This window comes from Mustela erminea, chromosome 16 (genome assembly GCF_009829155.1).
Source record: "Mustela erminea isolate mMusErm1 chromosome 16, mMusErm1.Pri, whole genome shotgun sequence".
Taxonomy (NCBI): Eukaryota; Metazoa; Chordata; class Mammalia; order Carnivora; family Mustelidae; genus Mustela; species Mustela erminea.
In genome coordinates this window covers 32957535-32976671 of record NC_045629.1, presented here as the reverse complement: position 1 = coordinate 32976671, position 19137 = coordinate 32957535, and the positions used below count along the sequence as shown (strand labels likewise).

The 19137-nt window shown below is 35.8% G+C and overlaps 1 long non-coding RNA gene across 1 annotated transcript in view; it reads right to left on the bottom strand.

Annotated features, from left to right (window-relative positions):
* Nucleotides 1–373: 373 nt before the first annotated feature.
* Nucleotides 374–19137, bottom strand: part of LOC116575172 — a 36461-nt gene continuing 17697 nt past the window's right edge. Inside the window, exons 4-6 of the long non-coding RNA XR_004279629.1 lie at nucleotides 14607–14679; nucleotides 1015–1106; nucleotides 374–501 (exon numbers count right to left, since the gene is read on the bottom strand). This is a non-coding gene — a long non-coding RNA (uncharacterized LOC116575172). The remainder of the gene's footprint in view (nucleotides 502–1014; nucleotides 1107–14606; nucleotides 14680–19137) is intronic.

The window sequence follows — 19137 nt, the reverse complement described above, 5'->3', positions numbered from 1 at the left end:
GAACTGTTGCCATTCCTTGGGCTACTGAGTTAAAAATATCCAGGCTTTATCAATAAGAATTATAGAGTTGGATTTTTAAAGTCTGCCAGTATCACCATAAAAATGTGAAAAACATCTTTAGATCAAATAGTACATAAAAGAAACTTTAGCAATAAAAATTAATAGTGTATCCATTTACTGCCTTATGGTCTGCTGCTTATTGAATTAGTCCAGTTGCTGAGGATAAAATCATAAAGCTTACTAAAGAAAAATAACATAAAAACGTATTTGTTTATGATCTTTCAGTACCAAGAGAGGAATCAAATTTGTGATTTGAAAACCATTTTTCAAAAATATAACAGAATACAGAATAAAAAGCAATTTACCTTTACTCAGTAGGGTATGTTAAGACTGCAGGAATAAAGTGAAGAAACTCTCCACTATGTGCAGTTTTTCAAGGTGAAATAAAATCCTTGTCAAATCCCAGCAGTGAAAGGAAATGAGGAACGATGATTAATAACACTGTTGGCAGAACAAAATAAACCTTGAAATCTAAACAATCTTCTATCACACAGAAAGCACATGAATCTGTTATCTCTTTGCATTTTAATTATTGGTTATTTCTTAAGTACTGTTGAACTCCGTTTAAATGTGTGCAAATATTTTTCAGCATTAAAGTAGAATTATGGAAATTATTAGTGAGCCATATAAATACCTGATAGCTCCTATTGCTTTTAAGTACATATAAATCCTTTAGCTTCTCAGGTAGTCACTTAGCAATTCCTCTATCAACATTGCTTATACACTGTGTCTGACAAAGTTACTATGTGTCTGTGTAAAGTCTGACACACTTTACTATGAGTAAAGTGTCTAGCTACATAAACTAATTTCATTGCTGTTTGAAATGTCCAATTATTCTGGACCATTACTTGGATTACCAAGTTTATCCTTAAACAACCAAACACAATCACAAATATCCTCCTGTTGAATTTTTCACCTGATTAACAACTCTTAAAAATTATTTTTCTTTTTTACCTTGGATTCATAGGGTTTTTAATCATAAATTGTGTCCTCTCAAATAGGATACTTCCACTTGGAATTGCTCAAATGTGAACACTGATTTTTTTCTAAGAAGAAAATTAAAAGTACTATTAAAGGAGAACTCTCATCGTATCAAATTTATGTACTAGCTATTATTAACAAATGTATCCCCAAATGATCAAAACAATTGAGATTATTTTGTTTTTCATACACCATTACTGAAAGACAAATGTATTGGTAGGGTACCCTCATCTATGTAATAATTCAGAAACCTAGGCTCAGAGCAGCTTTGTAATCTTCAAGGTCACCACTGATTGTCTCCATGCCCGCTAGCCTGAAGGGGAATAAAACAAGAACTGCGCATAAGGGGTCCTTAGGAACCGGGAACGGAAATATCATGCAATACTTCCTCTCACATTACACAGGCTCAAATTCAGTCACAAAGCCACAAATGCCTCCAAGGGAGGCTGAGAAATAAAATCTTACTATGTACCCAGAAAGCAAACACTATTTTTGATGAACAACTAGGTTCTTTCTCATAGTTATATAACTTAAACCTTTGATGTTTCTTTAATTTGATGAAAAATGTTTATATTTCAATAAAACAACTAGATTGTTTTATTGTTTGTTTTGACCTAAACAATTAGGTCTTTCATAAATTAGTTATAAGTTCAGGACACTTTATCTGATGTAACATTTTATGATGCATTATATCCATTTACTTAGAAAACTTGGGCTCAAAGGTGTCCAATGACTTAATCTAACGTCACAAGTGTATCTAATCTTTAACTATAAATCTAACTTTTCTACCAGAAGTTTTCAGTATCCTCATCAAAATATCAAGAATACTAACAGATTTGTGTTCAGTTTGAATCAAGTATTTCATGTTAACTTAAGTCAAAACTTATTGTAGAGGTAAAAAAAAATATATTACAGAAATTGAGAAAATGTCTGAAAAAGAAATGAATATTTCAGATACATAATAGGTGCTCAATTATATGTTTTAAACATTATTCTGATATTTTAACAAAGATAAATCCAGGCTAAGATGGTTTCAATGGTCAGGTCTTCTAAACATTTAAGGAAGAAATAGTATACCAATAGTATACCAATCATATACAATATCTTCCCAAGAATATAAAAATTGATTACTTTCCATCTTATTTTGTGAAACCACCACTACATCAATACTAAAAAAGCAAAGACATTAAAAGAAAACTACAGACCAATATCCCTCATGAACATAGACACAAAAAATTTCAAAAAAATACAACAAATTAAATACAGAAATACAGAAAAATTATGTTAGAACCAAGTGGTTGTATCCTGGAAATGCAAGGCTGGTTCAACATTCAAAAATCAATCAATATAATCCATCATATAAACAAGCTAAAAGAGAAAAACCATAAGATCTTTTCAAACAATGCAGAGAAAGCATTTTATAAAATTCTACATTCACTGATAGTAAAAAACCTAATAAATAGCAATTTTCTAAAAACACATACAGCAAATAACATAATTAATGGTAAAAGACTGAATGTTTTCCCCCAACCCGGGGAAAAGGAAGAGTGTCCACTTGCTCCTATTCAACATCATATCAATAAGGAAGGAAAAGAAATAGACATAGATTAGAATGGAAGAAAAAAAAACTATCACTGTTTATAAACATTATTATCTACTTAGAAAGTCCTTATAGAATCTAAAAAAGGTATAAGTGGAGAACTCCTAGAATTATCAGAGTTACCAAATCACCAATTAGAGGGTTAATATATAAAATTCAATTATTTTTCAATATGCTAGCAATTAACAATTAGAAATTAAAGTTTAAAAAGCAATATTATTTATAACAGCCTTAAATAATGAAATATGTACTTATAAATTTCATAAAATATGTGCAGGATATGCATGCTGAAAGCATGAAACACTGATAAAAGATATCAAAGTGAACCTAAATTAATTAAGAGAAAGAACAAAGCTGGAGGTATCACAATTCCAAATTTCAAGATATACTACAAAGCTGTAGTAGTAACTAAAAAAAGTATGGTACTGGCACAAAAATGGACTCATAAATCACTGGAACACAGAAGAGACCACTCTTACATGGTCAATTAACCCACAACAAAGGAGGCAAGAATATACAATAAGGAAATACAGTCTCTTCAATAAATGGTGCTGGCAAAACTGGACAGCTACATGCAAAAGAATGAAAGTAGACCACTTTCCAACACCACACACAAGAATAAACTCAAAATAGATTAAAGACCTAAATGTGAAACCTGAAATAATAAAAATCCTAGAAGAGAACACAGGCAGTTATTTCTCTGACATCATCCATAGCAACATTTTTCTAGATATGTCTCCTAAGTCAAGGGAAAAAAAAGCACAAATTAACTACTGGAACTACACCAAAATAAAAAGCTTTTGCACAATAAAGGAAACCATCAACAAAAGTATAAGCTAAGTAAATAGAAGAATATACTCGCAAATGATATATCTGATAAGAGTTTATTATCTAAAATATATAAAGAACTTTATACAACTCAACATCAAAAAAACAAACAACCTGATTAAAAAATGGGCAGAGGATCCAAACATTTTTCCACGGAAGACATGCAGATGGCTAGAGACACACATAAAGATGCTAAACATGACAAATAATCAGGCAAATGTAAATCAAAATCACAATGAGATATTACCCCACACATTCTGAATGCTTAAAATAAAAAGGACAAGAAATAAAAACTGTTGGCAAGGATGTGGGAAAAAATGCTCATGCACTCTTGGTGGGAGTGTAAATTGGTACAGCCACTGTGGAAAAAATATGGAGGTTCCTCAGAAAATTAAAAACAGAAATACCATATGATCCAATAATTCCACTACTGAGTATTTACCCAAAGAAAATGAAAACACTAATTCAAAAAGATATATGCACCCCTATGTTTATCGCAGCATTATCTATAATAGCCAAGATGTGGAAGCAACTTAAGTGTCCATCAGTGGACAAATGCAGAAGGGAAATGTGATGTGTACACACACTCAAAATGGATTATTATACAGCTATAAGATAGGATGAGAGCATGCAATTTTCGACAATATGGATTAACCTAGAGGGTATTATGGTAAGTGAAATAAGTCAGACCAAGAAAGACAAATATATGATTTCACTCATGTGTGGGATCTAAAAAACAAGACAAATGAATAAGCAAACAAACAAAAAGCAGAATCAGACCTACAAGTATAGAAAATAAACTGAGGGCTCCCAGAAGGAAGGGGTTGAGGGTAAAATGGGTAAAGGAGAGTGGGAGATACAAACTTCCAGTTATGGAATGAATAAGTCCTGGGAATAATAAACACAGCATAGTTCTAGTCAGTGATACTGTAATAGTGCTGTAAGATGACAGTGCTACACTCATGGTGAGCACAGTATAATGCACAGAGAAGTTGAATCATTATGTAATTTATCAGTTGCGTATAATAGCCAGTGCTCATCACATCATGTGCCCTCCTTAATGTCCATCCCCTCCACCCCACCTCCCCTCCAGCAACCCTCAGTTTTTTTCCTACAGTTAAGGGTCTCTCATGGTTTTTCTCCCTCTTTGGTGACTTCCCATTCAGTTTTCTCTTTCTCCCCCTATGATCCTCTGCATTGTTTCTTATATTCCACATATGAGTGAAACCACATGATAATTATTTCCCTCAGCATAATTTACCCTCTAGTTCCATCCATGTTGATGTATATGGCAAGTATACCTGAAATTAATGTAATATTGGATGTCAACTGTACACAAAATTTTTTTAAAAATATAAATGTGTTCATGGGTTAAAACTTTATATTATAAAGACATTAAAATATTCCAAATAGATAATAAATTCAATGCAATCCCAGTAAAAAAATCCCAGCACGATTTTTTTGTCAACAAGCTAAATCTAAATTTTTTAAAGATATTTATTTATTTAGCACGATCAATGGAAGGGACAGAGAGAGGGTGGAGGGAGAGGGAGAGAGAGAACCTCAAGCAGACTCTGTGCTGAGCATGGAGCCTGACGTGGGGCTCGACCTCACAACCCTGAGATCATGACCTGAGCTGAAACCAAGAGTCAGATGCTTAACCAACTGAGCCATCCAGGTGGCCCTAATTCTAAAATTTATAATGTAAATATAAAATAATTAGAATTGCCAAAATAATTTTGAAGAAAAACAATAAATATCTCAATATCTAATTCCGAGGTTTAATATAAAGCTACCCTAACTAAACAGTGTAGTATTAGAAAAGTAGTAACATACAGATCAATGGAATAGAATAAAGTCCAGAAGTAGATCAACACATAAATGGCTAACTTATATTTTACAAAGATGTAAGGGCAATTCTATCAAGTAATGACAGACTTTCAACATATGGCTCTGAAACTATTGGACACTTATCTATCTATCCATCAACTTACATCATATACCCTTCACAAAAATTAATTCAAAATGGATCATAGACCTACATGTAAAATGTAAAACTATAAAATTTCTAGAAGAAAATCTGCATCATTTTATGTTAGACAAAAAGATTTTAGATTCAACACCAAAAGCATGACCCATAAAGAAAAAAAATAATAAATTAAATTTGTTAAAATCTAAAACATTTGCTCTGCCAAAGATACACTTTTTTCTTAAGATTTTTTTTTTTTAATTCATGACAGAGAGAGAAAGGCAGAGGCAGAGGGAGAAGCAGGCTCCCTGTTCAAAAGCCTGATACCAGACTCATGTGGGACTTAATGAGGGATTCAATGTAGGACTCGGTTCCACAAACCTGGGATCATGACCCTGGGATCATGACCTGCGCAGAAGGCAGATGCTTAGTGGACTGAGCCACCCAGGCAGCCCCAAAATAACCTTAAGAGAGTGAAGAGACAAGCCATATACTAAGAGGAAACATCTGCAAGTCACATATTTCACAATGGATTTATATCCAGAATATAGGAAGAACTCTCAAAACTCAATAATAAGAAATCAAATAACTCAATTTTTAAAAGACTTTTCTTTATTTTTTAAATTATTTATTTGACAGAGAGAGAGATGCAGCTAGAAAGGGAACACAGGCAGAGGGAATGGGAGAAAGCAGGCCTCCCACCAAACAGGGAGCCCAATGTGGGGCTCGATCCCATGACCCTGGGATCATGACCCAAGCCAAAGGCAGATGCTTAATGACTTAGCCACCCAGGCATCCCAAGGCTTTTCTTTATTTTTTATGTAATCTATACACCCAATATAGGGCTCGAACCCATACACCCAAGATCAAAAGTCGCATGCTTTACCAACTGAGCCAACTGGGCTTAAACAACCCAATTTTAAACAAATGAGTGAAATATTTGAGCAGAAATATCTTCACCAAAGAAAATATAGGGATGCCAAATAAGTAGATGAAAAGATGCTCAGAATCATTAGTTATTAGGGCAATGCAAATTACAACCTCAGTGAGATACCACTACATATACATACCAATACAAACCTATTAAAATAGCTAAAGTCAGAAAAGCTGATAATATTAATCACTGGGAAGGAGTGGGCAACTGCAATCCCCATATATTCCTAGTGAGAATATAAAATGGTACAGTAGCTTTAGAAAATAGTTTGGCATTTTCTTATAAAGGTAACATATACTCACCACATGCTCTCATAATATAATCAATCCTAATTATTCACATCTGTATTTGTGAGTTTGACCACTTGCTGAAATTTATGTATAAGCTCAAACCAATACTTTCTTTTATAATTTTCTTCTCATTTTTTAAAGATTTTATTTATGTATTTGACAGAGAGAGACAGAGACAGAGCAGAAGCAGGGGGAGAGGAAGAGGGAGAAGCAGGTTCCCAGCTGAACAGGGAGCCTGATGCAGGGCTCCATCCCAGGACCCTAAGAGATGAGCTGAAGGCAGACCTGTAACTGACTGAGCCGCCCAGGGCCACCCCCCGCCCCAATCAATACTTGTGGGACATATGCAGTCCTTCAATGGCATGTGAAGAACAATGAAAAACTAGTCTAGGCCAACATTCGTGTGCCTGGCTGAGAATGAACAAGGCAGTGCTATGGATTCTTGTTTTTATTCTCATATTGTAAGTAAATATCTTTTTTCTTGGTTTATTTAGTTGTACATTTTTTTTGTTTTTTTGGTGGGTTTGTTTTTGTTTTTGTTTTTGCATTTGTGTGCTTTTTGTTGGTAATTCTGCTGTTTAAAATGGTATCAAACGGGGTGCCTGGGTGGCTCAGTTGGTTAAGCAGCTGCCTTTGGCTCAGGTCATGATTCTAGGGACCTGGCATTGAGCCCCACATCAGGCTCCCTGCTTTGCAGAGAGCCTGCTTCTCTCTCTCCCTCTGCCTGCTGTTCTGCTTAATTGTGCTCTCTCTCTCTCTCTCTCTGTCAAATAAATAAATAAAATATTTTTTAAAATAAAAAATAAATAAATAAAATAAAAATAAAATGGTATCCAAGTGTGTAATGCTTAAGTGCATTTAGTATTTTCAAACACAAGAAAGCTATGATGTGCTTTATGGAGAAAATACATATGTTAGATCAGTTTCATTCAGCCATGAGTTACAATGCTGTTGGTTGTGAGTTCAAGGTTAATGAATCAACAATATATATTCAATAAGGTGTTTTTAAACAGAAAACACACATATAATAAGGTTATGTATTGATCAGTTGACAAAACTGTCATTGTGGCCAGAGGCTCACAGGAACATAACTCTGCATTTCCCCTAGGAGCAATGTCTTATTACTTGCTAATTCGGTGTTCAAGATGACTTTATAGAACATTACTACCACAAACAATTAGAATTGATTGTGACACTCCTAGGTATTTTCCCAAGATAAATGAACACTCGGGTTCCATATTTAAGTTTTATAACAGCTTTTTTTCATAATTGTCCCAAGCTGGAAACTACCTATTACTTTTCTGTTATTGTCATAACAAACTACCACAAAAGTAGCTAATTAAGCAACACAAACTTATTATCTCACAATTTCTTTTTTTGGAGGGTGTTTAAATGAATTTAATTAACTAAATATGCACACATATTTGAAAAGTTGGGGCACACACATACATGAGATCTTATTTGTCTGGTCTCTGTGCAATGCTCAGAACACTTAGGGATTCTAGGATTGCTTAAAGTAAAGCAGTGGGATTCTTGGGATCCATGACCCAAAAGCTGGGATTCCAGAATTGGAATAGATTCTTCAGTAAAGTATTGGTAGTGCCTTTTTGCCTTAATCGACATAAGGCTCCTAATTGAAAACTAAATCTTTCATTAGTAAGAGAGAGAAATTTGACGGGGCCTTTCTTTCAGCTTTTACCTTCCATATGATGAACATAATGAAGTCAAAAACTTTGGTTTCATGTATGTTGAGATAATTGATGAATTATAGTTATGTCCTCTCTCTCCCTCCCTCTTGCTCTCTGCAGTTTGTGGTAATAAAGGAACACCAAAATCTCAGGAAGGGAAATCAACCTGCGGCCCTCAAAGACAGTGAGGCAGCAGATGTTAGCCAGTTCTCCTCTCCAGAGCCAGGTGAGTGGCTATCTTTATCCAGAACCCGAATGTTTTCCCAAGTTATCTCACAATTTCCATAGGTCAGATGTCCAGCAGATTCCACTTGGTTTCTGTTTAGCATCTCAGAATCTCACTAAAATCAAGGTGTTGATAAAGTTAAGTTCTTTTCTGAGGATTCTAAGGGAAAAATCTGTTTCCTTGTTCATTTAAGTTGTTGGAAGAATTCAATGCATTGCAATTGTAGGACTGAGGTTCCTGTTTTTGGTTGGTTATTAGCTGAGAGCTATTATTACTTTTTAAGGTTAGCTCACATCTCCCTTCCTCTATCTTCAAAGCCAACAACAGCAAGTCAAATTCTTCTCACGTCATATCTGTTTGACTGACTTCTGCCTTCCTCATTTACACTTAAGAACCTGTGATTACATTGGACTCACAAGGAAAGTCTTCCTGTTTTAAAGTCAGCTAATTAGCAATCTTAATTCCATCTGCAACCTATAACACTAATTCCATCTACAAATATTCCCTTTTGCCATGTAATATATTCATGAGCTTAATACCAGGCGGCAAAGCTCAGGGGAACCCAAATCTTGTCTACCACACTAACCAAATGTCCTCCAACTAGTGAATAAACAAACTATGGTACATCCATGCAGTGGAACACTGCTCAAGAGTAGAAAAGAAAAAGCTATTGATAAACTCAGCAATATGGATGAATCTCAAATATATTATGCTAAGTGAAAGAAGACAGAGTCAAGAAGGTCACACCCTCTCTGTGCCTATTTATATAGAAAGCTAAAAACAGATCAGTGATTGCCTGGGTTAAGGATAAGCAGAGGGTTTGACTACAAAAGGGCAGAATGAGGGAGTTTTTGGAGGGAAATGTTATGTACCTTGACTCTGATTTGGTCAAAACTCAAAGAATTGTAAACTGAAAGGATAATTTTTTCTGCATGCAAAGTTAAAAATAAATTTTAATGATTATTCCGTTTGGGGCACCTGGGTGGCTCAGTTGGTTAGGTGTCTGACTATTGATCTCAGCTCAGGTCTTTATCTCAGGGTTGTGAGCTCAAGACTCATGCTGAGCTCCATGTTGGGCATGGAGCCTCCTTAAAATTATTCTGTTTGGTTACTAATACTCTTCCTTCACTTTCAAAGTCCTTACCATTTGACTTGGTAGATACAACACCAATATAAAGATGTAATATAAGAGAGTAAGTTTCATCAGTATAAAGAAGTTTTTTTCTTCTTCTTTTTTCCTGGCTTAGACATATAATACTGGAAGAAGAAAGGCCACTATTACTCGGTTTCTTTTTCTATTCATAGGACCCACATTCTTTACCAAATGCCTCAGACCAGTTCCATCAATCTCTTCTCATCCTAATGTCAAAGCTCATGCAAAGAACCTGCATAATTCTAATCAACTTTGGTTTCCACAAGATTTCCTTCATTTTAAGCCATACAGAACTTAACCTGTGCTTGACCAGGAATAACCCTTGGTAGCCAGGCTCCAAATACTCTCTAAAAATCAAGAAGAATATGTGAAGGAAGTAGCCCATTTTGACAGTGGGTGAAGTTCACAGTCACCAAGAACCTTTCTGAAAATTACTCTGAAGCTTCTTCTAAAAGGAAATAGGTCATTGAGATAATTTTTGATATTATTTCTGAGAATTCCCATGCTAGTGTCTCTACAGTCTGTAACTGGTAGTGTGGCTACAGAGGAACAGAAGGTGTCAGATTTTGGGCAGGGATTAAATGAAATTCCTATGATATGATCCAAGAGTTGACTCCTCCAATTCTCACCAGCCATGGAGGGCACAATTATCAGAACAGCACAAACCTCCAGGTTGTGCTGTTTGCTGGTGACAAGATTTCTAGTCTTCAGCCATCATTCTGTCATGCTGGACTTAATGAGGGGAACAGAGTGAGAAAGAAAATAAAAACTCAGCTACAAATCTCCATGACTCAAATGACTTTGTTATTATTGAAGGGAGTTGTCCTCGCAAAGAAGGAAAATTGAAATGGGAGTTCTGGGGTTACAGTATTCCCATATATATGATTGCCAACAGAAATTGAGCTGAAGCCTCCTCAACCTTGACTAGAATTTCCCTCCCTTCAAGCTTTATTAACTCATTCTCATACTTCCAATATTTTCTGTAAAATTTTCTGCATGACAGAGATAGTGGGTCTGTAATTGTCTGTTTCTTCAAAATTTCCAAAAGGTAAAAGGGAATTTTATAATACAGACTGGTCCTCAGCTTCCACACCCCTTCTCATTCCCATATCAAAAACCAAAAGCTCTGCTGAGAAAGAGTCATTAACTAGCTCTAGCTTCAGTCTCTGGGAGTCAGCATCATGATCCTCGTTCTAAAATAACCTTAATTCAGCATCTCAGTTTTGATAACTGAATTGCTTTCTTGTTCTGAAGCATCATTTTATTTTGTATGCCTCCATTTCTTAAGTCTGTCTTTCTACTTGGTTGCTATTCCTGAATTCCCCTTCTGGCAGTACACTAATCCATGTACTAATCACCTATTAAGGCAATGGTATTTTCCCTAAGAGACAGGTTGGCACTTAAATAGCCTTTTATCCAGTAACAGATTTTTTTTTTTTTTTTTTTTTTTTTTTTTGGTGCTTGTTGCAAGGACTTCTGGATATATTGCTCTTTCTTGCTAGGTTTCATTTCCAAATCTCACCCTCCCACATAATGGAATATCCCTCTTCTTCATTGTGCCCCCTTTTCCATTTCCTTTTTCAACTGTTGTCTTGCAGATATCATTAGCATTAGATGTTATTAAAGAGGAGATTAGAGCAATTTGGTCTTTGCATTGGCTGGGGACCAATGGGATATAATGATCCCAGTAAGAGCACTATCAGAATGAGGATGGGGCTCTAGGCGGTAAGTCTGGATGAGGCTGACCAAACTGAACTCAGTTGAGATGGCACTGAGCATGAGGTCTTGAGTAAGCCTCCCCCCCCACCTTTGAAGAAATTAATATAATTCCATATTCCTATCCCTTTCTCTCTAAGTCTTCCCAATCTTTCTAAGAACTTAGTCCCTACTTACACAATTCCATTTGTTCCACTCTCAAGAAAAAAAAAAAAGTAAAAGCAGCTTTATAGAATTGCATTTTTTTCTTATAGATCCACTTTTACTAGGTAAGGAGCTCAGAAAGGGGACGTGCTCAATTTAAACTATGGGATGGGCACAAACTTTGCCTCCTATGTAGGATTAAACCTTCACCTCACACCTGCAAATGTATCACACTTGCCCTGGGACATAAGTAGGTTCCAAAATAACTCACAGAAAACTAAGATGAAAATTTCATCACTCATGCCCAATCCATGTAACTATTTGTATATGTACATTTATGTGTGTATAAAGTACTAAATCTTGAAAACCTCACTTAGTTCCTCGATATTTACCAAAATGTAAGGAGAGTTATGATACAGTAGTTTTTAAATATGGAATATTTAACTCAAAATTCATTTATTTATATCAATCTCAGCAACAAGAACATGGGAAGAAACCTCCCTTTTTCCTGTCTTGTATCTTCCTCCATCCAATCAGATGATCCCCTGGCCATTGTATCATTCTTCCCTTTCTTCCATATAGCCCCAAATGGCAATCAATGCCATCAGCTGAAGGTTTCTACCATTATCTGCATATTTTTTGAGAATCAAAGACTTGCTCTTTCTCTACTGACCACCTGCCCCTCTGGTTTTATTATTTCAGCAGTTTCACTGTTCACTTAATAACACTAATTCCTGAGGGGTGCCTGGGTGGCTCAGTCATTAAGCATCTGCCTTCAGCTCAGGTCATGATCTCAGGGTCCTGGGATCGAGCCCTGCATCGGGCTCTCTGCTCAGCCTGCTCCTTCCTCTCTCCCTGCCTCTCTGCCTACTTGTGATCTCGGTCTGTCAAATAAATAAACAAAATCTTAAAAAAAAAAAAAAAAAGAACACTAATTCTTGAATCTTCTTTCATTTCTTTCTTTTGCTTATCTCACATACACTCACTTAGTCAACTTTAAAAACATGTTCCTCAGTCCATTCTTTATTTTTATTCCCCTTGCTACCACCTTAATCTAGTTCCTTTGTTGTCTATTCTTTGGCCATTAAATAACCTCCAAAGCAGTCTCCCTGGCTTCAGGGCTGTTGTTTTGGGTTGTTGCTGTTGGTTTTTTTTTTTTAATTAAAGATTTATTTATGTATTTGAGGGAGAGAAAAAGAGCTCGAACACACGCTAGCAGGAGGGGGGCAGAGGGAGAGGATACCCAAGGAAAGCCCCCACCACGCATGGAGCCCAAGGTGGTCTTGATCGCAAGACCCAGGAGATCACCATCTGTGAGATCATGAGAAGTCCAAACCAAGAGTCGGATGCCCAGCTGACTGTGCCATGCAGGCTCCCCCTGGCTTTAGTTTTATTTCTTTCCCCATCAATCATCCCAGTTTACCACAGGCAGATTGGCCTGCTTTCCTAATAAACAGAAGAGATTGAGCAAGAGAAACTTTCCAGTGACTCACAACAGAAAAGACTCGACATATATTTGTGAAATGGAAGAATAAGTATTACTTAGAATATCTATCAGGGCACTTTGATTATGAGAGGCACTCAATAATTAGAATAAATTTTCCAATTGATGTTAATTTTTAATAGATCTTAAAAGAGAGGGTTCGAGTGTACAGAAATCTAAATATTTTCCACATAAAGAAGGTAATCAGAATCAGCTCTTAAAACATGCCTGAATAATATTCCAGCAATGTTCATAGATCTTTAAAATGATCCTTTTAGAGCAACTTTAGTTCTAACTTTATCATTGTCAATGAATTCATACTTTGCTTAGTTTCATCTAAGGTTTTCCACAAAGTGAAATCTCTCATAGATTCAAATGTTTCCCCCTAACTCCTGATTCTTTCTGTAACATTTCAGGCATGCATGTCACCACCATAGCCTGTGTTAAGTACAAATACACATATACGTATGCACACATACTTGTATTTAACAAAGGAATTTCAAAAAACATAAAAGTGAATTTTCATGTTTATTGCAATATTTCATTCCTTAAATAGTCTTTAAAATGTAAAAGTTGAGCAGTTTTACTTATTTTGCGAATAAATTAGAACTGAAATCCCTCATTAGAATTCTAAATTCCTAAAAGTCAAAACATAAAAATAACACTATTTAGTCTATTAGGCAGTTTAATAATTGCTAAAGCTAATTACTTGGGTAATATAAATCTCAAAAAGTGAGTATCAAGCAGAAGAAGAGAGGAAACAACAAAACTACACAGCAAAGATAGAAAGTGATTTTTTAAAGACCTCTTTTCTTCAACTTTCATGTTACAGGCCAATCTTGTATGATCGTTCTTTAATTTTATCTCTCTAACCAGCAATGACCATTTTTTGCAGCGAAGAATGAGTTCCATACAAGGTGAGAAGCAGTGTGAGTGGTTTTCTAAGGAAACGTTCTTCAAACAAAGTTCATTTAAGACCATTTACTACCACAGAGGTTGAAAACCGTTTCCATTATCCACATGAACCAGCACTGCTGCTGTAAATCCAAAGCACCACTGCCAGGAGTGATGTGGGTCATTAAGCCCCAAGCAGATGCCAAGACTTGGAAGACCCAGGGCGTTGCACAGTGTTCCAGTGAAGAACAGCCCATAACTTATGGGCAATCAAAGGTCAAATGAAGAGAGCACAAGTCTACTATTATGGGAGATTATTTGGCACACAGCCTCAATTGTTCTGTCTTCCCTGGTGGTCAACAGCATTATCCTGAAATGCAATGCATTTCATACAGAACACACCATAGGAACCATGATTCCTTTAAACAAAACAGGAAAGTGGATTGTCTCTAAAATGAATACATTGCTATTGCATGCCGATTTACTCCTTTGGAATGATTACAGATGCGCTATCTTTAGTGAAAAGAGACCTAATAATTTCACTAGTCTCAACCCTCACATCATCACAATCTGGTCTCTGTATAAACAATATGAACACAGAGAACGTCCAGTCAGAAAAACGCACATCACCTTGTCTTACCTCCTCACGGACAGAGCCAGAAGGGATGGGATATGAAAGGGAGCGCCACAGACTTCTCTTTGCAAGCTGCATCCTAGATGTGAGCCAGAGGAATGAATATTTATTATGCTGACTTTAAAAAGGAAATAAAATTTAAGAAGCGATGAGAAACAGAATGCAAACATACTAAAATCCATCACATAATTTAGTGGTTTTCTAGTATCCTCAGTCTTTTCCTTTTCTCTCTTCAAACAGTTTAATTACTACTTTATTAAAAAACAATTTTCAATTCATGCTATTCGTAGTACTAACAATGCTTCTCTCTGTTTCTAACACTCGAATTCTCCCTTCTTTTATGCCCTCTTCCCTAACTGTTCTCTCTTAGAACTCCATATTCTAACCATACCAAACTAGGGATAATTTCTCAGTGAGGCCCACTCTATCATTCTTGGCCTTTGCAAATGATGCTCTCCCACTTAAAAGGTTTTCCATGCTCACTTTCACTTCTTAACTAATTTATAATCAAATCACTTCCTTTTTCAGACCAGTTATGACCATCCAGTTAGATTCAACTTCTCTATACTTCTGTTGTATCCTATCCTTACTTCTATTTCATCATTTTCCATACTGTCTTATACTTGTCATTATTATTTGACTCAAGATTATTTTCTCCTTGAAGATAAGAACTGTCTTTTATCTCTCTATCCCTGTCCTGAGAATAGTCCCCAGCATGCAACACTTACTAGATACCTACTGAATAGATGAGTACAAATAAATAAAATGTATCCAAAGCAATGATTTCACTTTTGATCCAGAAATCTAGTCTCTAGGAATTTACCTAAAGTAGTCAATTATGGAACTATATAAAGATGTCAGTACAAATAGGGGACCTAATTCGATAGTATTGTCCTAAGTCTTTAGCTTGGCAGTGGGTATATGTGTGTCCACTACATTTTCCTTTATGTATTTTTATATATCTGAAATACATCCTAATTTTAAAAATTAAAATTAAAATATAAGTATATATACAAAAGCCACACATGAAAATATTATATGTAATAGTGAAAAATTAGGAAAAACTAGAGTACATTTTAATAGAATATGGATAAAATCACGATATATGAATATAAATTCAGTCTACATATATGTTAGAAAGGGTAGTTTGGATATGTTTCATGGAAAAATGACCACAATATATTATTCAGTGGGAAAAACAAGTAGATTACAAGATACAAATTATATTATGATCCCATTTATTTTAAATTGTGTGTTAATACAAAAGATACCTTAGAAGGCGCCTGGGTGGCTCAGTGGGTTGAGCCGCTGCCTTCTGCTCAGGTCATGATCTCAGGGTCCTGGGACCGAGTCCCGCATCGGGCTCTCTGCTCAGCGGAGAGCCTGCTTCCCTCTCTCTCTCTCTGCCTGCCTCTCCATCTACTTGTGATTTCTCTCTGTCAAATAAATACATAAAATCTTTAAAAAAAAAAAAAAAGATACCTTAGAGAATTTTTTTTTTTTCTGTAAGATTCACTTGGGATTCACTCTGGATGGTAGGATTTCAGGATATATACATTTTCTATCTAAGTGTAGCCTGGGTGGCTCAGTTGGTTAAGCATCCAACTCTTTTTTGTTTGTTTGTTTTTAATTAATTTATTTTTTTTAAGCGCCCAACTCTTGATCTCAGCTTAGGTCCTGATCTCAGGGTCATGAGTTCAAGCCCCATGCGAGTTCAAGCTACAAAATTAAAAAAAAAAAATTTAAAATACTTAATGACCTAGAGTTAAATAATAAGGCAAGGAACACAGAACAAAATTTTATTTTTAAAAGATATATAAAATTTTTCATTCTTCTTCATGCTATCATCAGAAAGCAAAGTTTAAAAAAAAAAGAAAGCAAAGTTTTTCTATGTTCATATATTTTCTTAATATGGAAAGAGAAAGACACAAGAAGAGAAAGGAGAAAATGAGGAGTTGATGAGACAGAATAAGGCTGACATACAAAGATAGAACAAGAATTCTCAAATTTATTCAATCTCATTTCTCTTTAAAAATCTCATAATAATATGGATCTTCTCCAGAAAAAAATGCCTATTCAGCAGCATATACGTATAAGTTCAGTGGATCTGAGAACAAAAATTATTACCTAGAAAGACAAGAAAAGCAGAGAACCGCACAGAGTTAGGCACCAAATAAAGAGAAGCAAAATCCAGATGCAAATTTTCTGTATGACAAACCTTTCTTAATGCTAGAAATTGTTAAGTCGGAGAGTCTTTATAACTCACAGGAGTAGGCAATAGAATTTCTCATCACTTGTCTTAAAAAATATTTTTTAAAGATGAACTCCAGATTAGAAATGCTGATGTGAACACCTGCATGGAAGTTTTAATAATTATAAAAGATACGAACATAGTAGGTTCACAGTAGATGACATTCTTTAAGTGAAATTTTGTCAAGCCAAGCTCTGATGTTGAAAGTCTGGTTTCCCATAATTTAGTACTGAAAACATTAGAAGGAGGAGCTGCAAGGGGAGGGGAGTTGAGGGAGAGAGGTTGAGGTGTGAAGAAAAGAGGGATAAAATGAGAAGACAGTTCAAGTAACTGAACTGTTTTCACTTTAATCAGAATTTAATTTTTTTATAAAAAATCCAAAGGAAACATAGATAATCTTGCAGAATGACATCTGTGGGCTAACTTCAATAATCTACATCTAAAGAACAGTTGTCAAATTTTATTTATACTATAACCTAAAGAACTAAAAGTTTGTGTGTTAACTTTTTTATAGGCTTAATTTGTTATTCTGTCTATAACTAAACTATTCTTCCTACTATGACCCACATTGTTTATGTAAGTAAATACCCAATCTAACCTAAAGTTTAGTCTAATACCAAAAAAGAGTCCTTCGGGATATATTCAGTCTTTTAGATAAAAATGGTCAATGTTGGGATGCCTGGGTGGCTCAGTCAGTTAAGCAACCACCTGTGGCTCAGGTCATGATCTCAGCATTCTGGGATCGATCCCCCCATGGAGCTCCCTGCTCTGTGGGAAGCCTGCTCTCCATCTCCACCTGCTTGTGCTCTCTCTGTCAAAATAAATAAATAAAACTTTGAAAAAAAAAAAAAGTCAGTCTTGCAAATAACTTTTCTCTAGCTGTTTCTCTACCTATGACAAGACAGTTGTATTGTTTACATGTTCTGGACTAAAAGGCAGAGCAGAACAATCTACAATTTTGGAATGTAGATTCCTTACCAGCCTACTGTTGGGCTCCTCTAGTCTTCAATACAAAAGTTGGTCCCTGGTAAACTTTTGGTCCATTCTTCTTTGCGTGGACCCTGTTTCTGTTCAGAGTTCAGGTCCAGAAGGTCTCATCTTATATCATGCTGGTCCTAAAGATAGTTCTAAGGTCTTTGATCCTACTCCTTCCTGGAAAGACAATACAACCCATGGCCAAGACTGAAGAGTCATGTTGCTAGACCAGTGCTTTTGGGTCTCTCCCAAGCATGTTTTCAGTGATGTGACATGGGTCAAATTTAGCTTTGCCCCAGAGTTGCAAACAAGGGCATGGATAAGACTTGTCCCTCTGTACTTGGTGATATCCTTATTTATATGGCATACTACCACTCTAGGTTGAAGAATAGAAATAGAGGTCCCTGTATTTGACCATTGCACATGCTACTTTGTCTCCTTCTCCTTGCTACAAGCATTCAAGACTGGGAAAGGGAGTTTCCTTTTTCTCCTTCTTCTTCTACCTACCAAAATTTCCACTATCTAAAACTCAGTGATCTTGGGTGGTGCTTGAGTGGTTCAGTCGTTAAGCGTCTGCCTTCAGCTCAGGTCATGATCCCAGGGTCCTGGGATCAAGCCCCATGTCAGGCTTCCTGCTCAACAGGAAGCCTGCTTCTCTCTCTCCCACTCCCCCTGCTGTGGTCCCTCTCTCACTATCTCTCTCTGTCAAACAAATAAACATAAGCTTTAAAAAAAATAAAAATAAAACTCACTGATTTAGCTTTCCAAACACTATTTCTTTCATGCCTGAATGGATATAAACTTTAACCAATTCACCAAACAATAGCCTGGTTTGCAAGGCAAAGTATAGATGCAAACACCCTCTTTTTGAATTTCAGAACCTGAAATCTTTTTCTGGATGTCATGGGTGCTTAGGTGAACGAGAATGAAGGAAGACTTAGAAGGTCAAAAAAGGAATCCTATAAAAATCATATAAAAATTTAATCTATTAACATTGTTCTATATCCTAAGTCAACTTTCCCTGGTCCATCTGCACAATTAAGTAAAGCACCATTTAATAGCAAAAGTTAATTTATAGAAAGCACTGACCAAATGTAACAGAAGCGATACCAGCACCTGTCCTCTTCTCTACTTTTCTGCCCCCAGCTCCAAGGTATGCTGGGATGGATGTAGTACAAAGCTAAATCAAAGATCTTTGTTTCTGCTGAAACATAGTTCAGCACTCAACTGAGTTCTGGACAGGGGAGATTCAGGGGGGTTGTGTTGAGTCTCAGGGCATCACCTTGACTGGAAGCAGAGGAACAATTAACA